Genomic DNA, 7,271 nt, shown 5'->3' with positions numbered 1-7,271 from the left:
ATAATTCGCCACTTATAACATTGTTAAATTTAAACAACCCATAGATAGGAGGATTTTCCCTTCAAAATCTACTGTAATGTCCAATGAAAAAAGCAATCAAACACTACAAGAGAAATAGCACACTAGAATTTTTTACGTAAAAACACTAACCCAGAAATTTTCCACTATCAATAAGAATAATGGGTTTACAACTTCTCTAATTTCAATTAAAAGATAACAACTTTAAGAGACAATAACCTCCCTTTGATGCACAAAAACAGTCATCAAACAAAATTTATTTCAATCAACAAAACATGAGAAAGATCTCACCAAATAAAACTGCCCAAGTCCTCTCCAAACCACTATTAAAGGGATAAGAAAACCCACAAAAAAACTAGATGGAATAAGTGTAAAATAGCAGCCACAGTGGTTGATTGAATGTGCTCTTGTTCACGTATCAAGAAGTTTGAATATCTTCTTCTCCTCTTTTAAAAGAAGAATTTTCTTTCCCACTCTCTTCTTCTCTTTTTCATGCAAAAAAGGATACCAATGTAAGTGTGTATAATGCCAAGAAACTCTTCTCATAAAGATAAAAGTGAGACTTGTTGTTAAAGACAAAAAACAGTAGAGAGTAGGTCACTCCATCCACTAATATGAACCAAAACAAATTAAATAATTTGTCGAGTCCTTGACGAATAATTGTCCCCTCTAGCAACAACACCGGAGGCATCCAAACCAGTTGAAATGGCAATCCCAGATAGAGCACCTATGTCCACTTTTGTCATTGATGTAGCACCTATGGACCCACCCGCCATCAAGCAACCAGATGCTGCTCCTTCCAGTGCCACCATGGTGAATGTGGACCCTAATATGTAAGCACTGAAAACATGGGCATAGGTTGTAGATCCTAATTTTTAGTGTTTCAATGACCTTGTAAACTGATACGTTCGTGTCATATGTATGAATGTTTGTTTTGAAACATTGTTGAATCTCTGACTTAATTTTTTTTTCTTTTTTTGGGAGACCAACTGGCCACAAGGAGAGGGTTCCAACTTGAAACTTGATTAATTGAAGGTACCCCATGAACAATGAAATTTGGGAAGTGGGAACATGAGTCTCTTTACCCCAAATCTGTTGAGGATTGATAGAAGAAAGTGGGCTTCATTCATTCTATTTCTTGGATTTAAAATCCTTTGCAGTAGTGGTTTGGGGCAAGCCAAGGAGAAAGGTTGAAGGGAATTCAGAAGGTGTCTTCAGCTCGACTGCAACAGAAGATGGGGAGTGGTTTGGGGCAAGCCAAAGCGAAGATAAGGAATTATAAGGGTATTTAGGAATTTTAAAAAATTTTCTAGTCATGTGATGTCACATGTAAACGGAGTGTGATGGAAAATAAACGGCGACATTTGTCTAAAACAGTAGAAGTGCTTTAAGACAATACATAAATAGTAAGGATAGAGTTAATCAATTAGCTAAACCATAAGGGTAGTTTAAGAAATTGCCCTTAAAAAATAGTGTGAAAGAGAAGATGGCAGGAGTGGACTAATGGCTGATAGGTTGAAGCTTGGAATAGTGAGTTGAGAAGCATGGAATCAAAAAATAAGAGAGAATGGGTTTGGTTCGCTTTAAAACATGAGAAATTATTGTGGCTAGAATGGCACGATATTTTGTGTTTCAAAACCAGCCATTGCTCGTTTTATAGCGTGACACATGCTTAAACGAATATCATTTACTTTTTTTTTTTTTTGAAGGCTTAAAGCATATTTTATTCATTCAAGAAATTGATACAAGTAAATAGAATTTCCAACAAGGCCAATCAAAACTCAAATACAATTTCTCAAAAAGAACAAAATAAATAAATGGATGAAGGAGAACATAATGAACTTCTGCGATCGAACTAAAGTGAATTTAAAATTACCAACAGAAGTAGATAAGCACAACTCTAATCCACCACAAACGGCGAGAGAAATGATAGGAGAGGTTCCCCAAAAGAGACTTTAAAGAGCTGGTAATAGTATGGTTGGGGTAGATCCGCAATAGACGGCAGAGCCCCAAACATTACAACCGCTACCAAAGACTATAATTGCCTTCCATAACTGCATCCATCGGAGAACTGCAAACGAAATTAACCATGGATTGCATCAGCTGGAGAACCACGAATGGACTTAATCATGGATGGCAAAAGATAAAGTAGCATCCACCAGTATCGAATGCCCAATATAGGATCCAGGAGAAAGTAACCCCTTGTCAAAACACCTACAAAAAGAAGAAAAAAAAAGCACAAAAAGAGGCAAATAATGGTGAGAACCAAATGGGAAAGATGAGGGAAATAAATGGGAGGAAGAACAGTGGGAAATAGAATAGTGGGAAGAATGGAGAGAACCAGATGGGAGAGGATGAATGAAGAATGAAAGCAAGGGAGGAGGGAAGAAAAGAAAAGAGAGGATAATGAAAAGGGGGACTCCCTAAAAGGAGCCACCCCAAAAGAAATGTTTAGGATGAAAAGTGGATGATGAACATAGAGATTGATAAAACCTCGAAAAACTCGAGAGAGAAGCTCTCTCTAAACAAAGAGAGAGGCAACGGTTTCGTGAGTCACAACTTATAGAGAGAGAACGGTTTCATGACTTTTAGAGAGGTCATTTACTGTGTTATATTTTAAAACGGACTGGGGTGAACATCTGCCACAGTAGTACCAAATGCCGTCTTAATCATGTTAAAAAAATGATCATACTAAGCAGCCCAAAGAATTACAAAGGCATACACAATATGTTACAAAAGAGACCATTCTATATATCGATGGGTCTTATATGCCTATTATACATAGATCAGCTATTAGTCATGTTCTAATCAAACATTTACATATAGTAACAGGAACACAAAGTTCTAGAGCTATGGTTGTCAATGGTATTCGAAAATCCGATTTCGAATTCGATATTCAACATAATCGATTCGAATTCTGATAATTCAAATATTTAATCGGTCAAATTTGAATATGAATTGATTTGATTCGATAAATATCTGAATTCAACGGATTATTTAATTCTTATATATAATATATAAAATATTTAAATTTTTTATATAATTTATATATAATAATTAAATTATATAAAAATGTTTATATATTTATATACTTTAAATAAATAAAATATTTATTAATTACATAAAATAATCAATTGGTTGAATTCGAATTGAATTGAATATTCAAATATTTATTCGAATATTAATTTTCAATATCCGTTAGATATCAAATCGCATTCGAATATTGAATTTTCTAATCGGATTCGAATTCGAATATCACCTTATTCGATTCAAATTCGATCCATTTACACCCCTATTACTGAAGTAGAATGGTTGGCCTTAATCCGGGGAGGCTGGGATTAAAAGCAATGAAAGACATGCATATCAAGTGCCTTTTGATTAGTTGTGATCCCAAAGTTTTTAAAACTGTACTGGTTCCTGAGTCAAACGGTCCAACCGTCCAGTTTGAACGGATGATCCGTTTTGACAAAAAAATAAAAGTAAATAAAAAATGATCAAAGACTATTATTCGGATCGATAGTTCGACCAATTAGGTCAGTGATTCACTGACTAAATCAATTGTTTTTGGCCAAAAAGCAATTTTGAAGTGAAACGAAACTGGTCACCTGACCAATTCCCAATTTTTTCAGTCTAACCATCCAGTCCAGTCTGATTTTGAAAACTGTCTGATGCCACATATAGATGATACATTTGTTAAATCATCCCTCAAGGCACTACCCAAAGAGATAAGATATATAGGGATAAGACTTTGGACTTGCTCAAATAATTTGATATATGTCATATCACATATGTAATTTTACCAACATGATCTAGATCATAGGCTATCTTACAAAGTTTATAAGGAGGGGAAATATTTGCATCAACTACCCCCAAGGTCTGGATGTAAATACTTTCAAGAATCCTAATTATTTAATGAAGTTTTTTTGGGGGCTTTTGCCGAAAAAAAAAAAAGCAAGGAATAAAAATGTCATATCAGAATTAAAAAAAAAAAAAAAGAGCTTATGTGAATCAAACCCTGAAAGTTCATACTGATTTCAAGAGTTGCATGTAAGCATGTATACAGTCAAAATCTTCCAAACATTCCCCCAAGAATTTGGAAGCCTATTCAGGTTTTAAAGACAGTTCACATCTGCGCCACATAACGCCCCACAGCACATCCCTACTATATATTGAGAACATCTCTCAATGATAATACCAAAAATGATGATATTATCATCGAGAAATATTTTCAACACAGTGATGTACTGTGGAAGCGTTGTGGGGCACTCCCTTGTGGGGGTATTGATTCATATATACATGACTTTTCTTGAAACAGAGAGAGAAAAAAAGATGCATATATAAATGGCTTGCCTTCCTCTTGGTCTAATAAATATGAATGTACAAAACGCAGTCCAAATAATGTGCCTGGTGGGTCTCATCGCTCTTTGACTATATTGATTAAAAGTATGCAATGACATAGCAGTTATAACTTTACAAGTATCAATTCCCCAAACACGAAGCCCCACTGCTTTAAATAAAATAAATTCATCACATTCTTTTTCTTAAATCTTGTCTTTGACAAGAGAGAACACCTAGAAGGTTTCTTCTTTTCTCGTTTGAGGTTTCATACAGGTGGTGCAAAAGATCTAGATGAGGAGACGTGGAGAAAGGGTTTTTGTCTTTTCAATGTTTTATTTGTTTGTTGCCTTGGGCGTTAATCTATGTTTGATGGATTATACATAGATAAAAAAATGACCCACTATTTATATCAAACATTGATATTAAGAAAAGCGTTGTCTCATGTCAAAAATTTATAAAATAAATGTGATCCATCATCATTATTAAGGAAAAGTAAACTGTATTCCACCTCAGAATTTTGAATTAAATCGCAGATCTACAGTAATTCAAAATTATAAATACTTCCATCTATAACATCTATATCCGCTTGTAAATTGGCATCAATTCAGAGCTGGTACTTTCCCCAACTATAAGGTGGAGCTAGGATTTCTGAGGGTGAAGTGAACAGTAAAAATCCCTTATTATTATTATACTCCCTTAAGAAACAATACCAACTGAATACTACAGTTGGTGGCTCGATAGGATCTACTTGTTTTAGCAAAGACCTGGCATCAAATCCTATCACCAGGGATGGGGTTAAGAAAAAATCCCCCTTGGAGAGAGATGGGCTTGGTTAAAAGTGATGGTATATACCAAAGAAATCTTGGAATTACAGTTATGCAATTCAAGGTTCATAAAAGAAAATTAGTGACAAGTGTTAGATGAGTGGAGGATAAATTTAATTTAAAAAATTAAATTTAAAATATAAAATATTAATATATATTTATTAAACCAAAATCGATCTAAAATATTAGAAAACCGATCAAATTGGATTGAGTTTAATCGGATTGTTTATTAAAAAAGTTAAAATATAAAACAATTATATACTCTTATGTATTCCTATTGTTTAACTTTCGCTTAATAAAGCTCGTGCATTGCACATGTCCCCGTCACTACACCCCTCCTTGCTCCTTTATCCCCACCCTGCATTCTCTTTGACTTTCTCTCCTCTCCGCTTCCCACCACTTCTATTAAGCCATGTCACCCAACTACCTAAAAATATTCATATCATCTCTCTCCTAAGGTATCTCATTTAACCTAATAGGAAAGTATCATGTTGACCCACTCCCTAATCAATTCCTAAAATGCATCCCCCTAATCTGTATTTACTCTCCTTCATTTAAAATATTCATATTAATTAATAAATAGTTAAATATGATTAATATTTAATCCCACCCATATTCAATGATTATTAAATAGTGTTATTACCAAAAGTTAATAAATATAGTTAGCAAATTACCTAAAAATAATAAATATTGTTATTAATTAACTCATTAACAACATTTTATAGAAATTGAAAACTCTTTAACTAATTTCTATAAAATTGAGAATTATATTTAACAATTATCAAAAAGTATAAAATTATTATTATTATTATTATTATTATTATTATTAACCACATACAAATTGGGGAACAAAATAATATAACATTACAAAATGAAATTATTAATTAATTTATATTGAAAAATAAAAGATAAATTAGTGTAATTTTGTTAGTGATGAGGGCAGATTTGGCCCTCCAGTAAAATTGTGACACATGGCACCTCGTGACAACTAGGAAAACACCCAGCCAACAAACTTACGAAGTTGGTGACCCACCCGGGCACCTGTCTGGCCGGCCTGGCGCGACGTGCGCGCAGCCTGCACGAACTGTGCACGGCCTGCGCGACCTGGCCGACTTGGACCAGCCTAGCGCATGATTCAGCCAAGGCGCCAGCTTGACGACCTGATCTAGACACTGACCCGCCGACTGACACATGCGCCAGCTTGACGACCTGATCTAGGCACTGCCCCGCCGACTGACACAGGCGCCGACCTGACGACCTGGCCTAAACACTGACCCGCCGACTGACGCAGGCACCCCTCTTGACAACCCGGCCCAGGCGCCGACCTGGCCGCCTGACACAAGCGCCAGCCTGACGACCTCGAGGAGTTCACCACCGTACCCCGGTTCTAACCGGATGCGACGAGTCTTACCATTTGGAGGCTTTTCACCCACCTAACCCGTGAAGACTCCGGTATATAAAGACCTCACCCCCCAAAGGGGAAGGGGATGGAAAAGAAAGGGAAGTAACCCTGCTCTCTAGCTCTCTCATATTATCTTCAAAGCTCTCTACAATAAGAGTGCTAACTTAAGCATCGGAGAGCCCCCACCGGGAAAGTACCCCCGGGACCTCTGATTCAGTTCTCGCAGGTCCTTCAGCTCCCGCCGCCTACGAAGAGGAGGAAAAGATGCAGTTCTCGGAAGTCCCTCAGCTCCCCCCACCTACAAGGAGGAGGAAGAGATGGAGTTCTTGGAGGTCCCTCAACTCCCGCCACCTACAAGGAGGAGGAAAATATGGAGTTCTCGGAGGTCCCTTAGCTCCTGCCACCTACAAAGAGGAGGAAAAGATAGAGTTCTCGCAGGTCTCTCAGCTCTCGCCACCTACAAAGAGGAGGAAAAGATGAAGTTCTCGCAGGTCCCTCATCTCCCGCAGCCTACAAAGGAAAGAAGACCACCTCATGCTGAGGGCAGTCGGATTGCGCCGCACCAGGGAGCTCCAACATTCTCTAAGGCATCGACTGCCTAGTAGGGAGCTCGCCACCAGGCAGTTTGCCACCAAGGCAGTTCGCACCAAGGCAGTTCGCACCAAGGCAGTTCGCCCCCAGGCAGTTCG

The 7,271-nt window shown here is 37.2% G+C and overlaps 1 long non-coding RNA gene across 1 annotated transcript; it reads right to left on the bottom strand.

Moving 5' to 3' along the window:
- Positions 1–247: 247 nt before the first annotated feature.
- LOC148845752 (uncharacterized) lies at positions 248–2,457 on the bottom strand. The gene is made up of 2 exons (XR_016102568.1): positions 1,895–2,457; positions 248–503 (listed from the first exon to the last, which is right to left on the bottom strand). It is a non-coding gene; the product is annotated as an uncharacterized LOC148845752 (long non-coding RNA).
- Between the last annotated feature and the right edge of the window lie 4,814 nt (positions 2,458–7,271).

This window comes from Nelumbo lutea, chromosome 7, assembly GCF_056320005.1.
Source record: "Nelumbo lutea isolate HS-2025 chromosome 7, American lotus-T2T, whole genome shotgun sequence".
NCBI classification, from domain to species: Eukaryota; Viridiplantae; Streptophyta; class Magnoliopsida; order Proteales; family Nelumbonaceae; genus Nelumbo; species Nelumbo lutea.
Note: the sequence above shows the minus strand (reverse complement) of the source record. Positions and strands in the feature narration are given on the sequence as shown.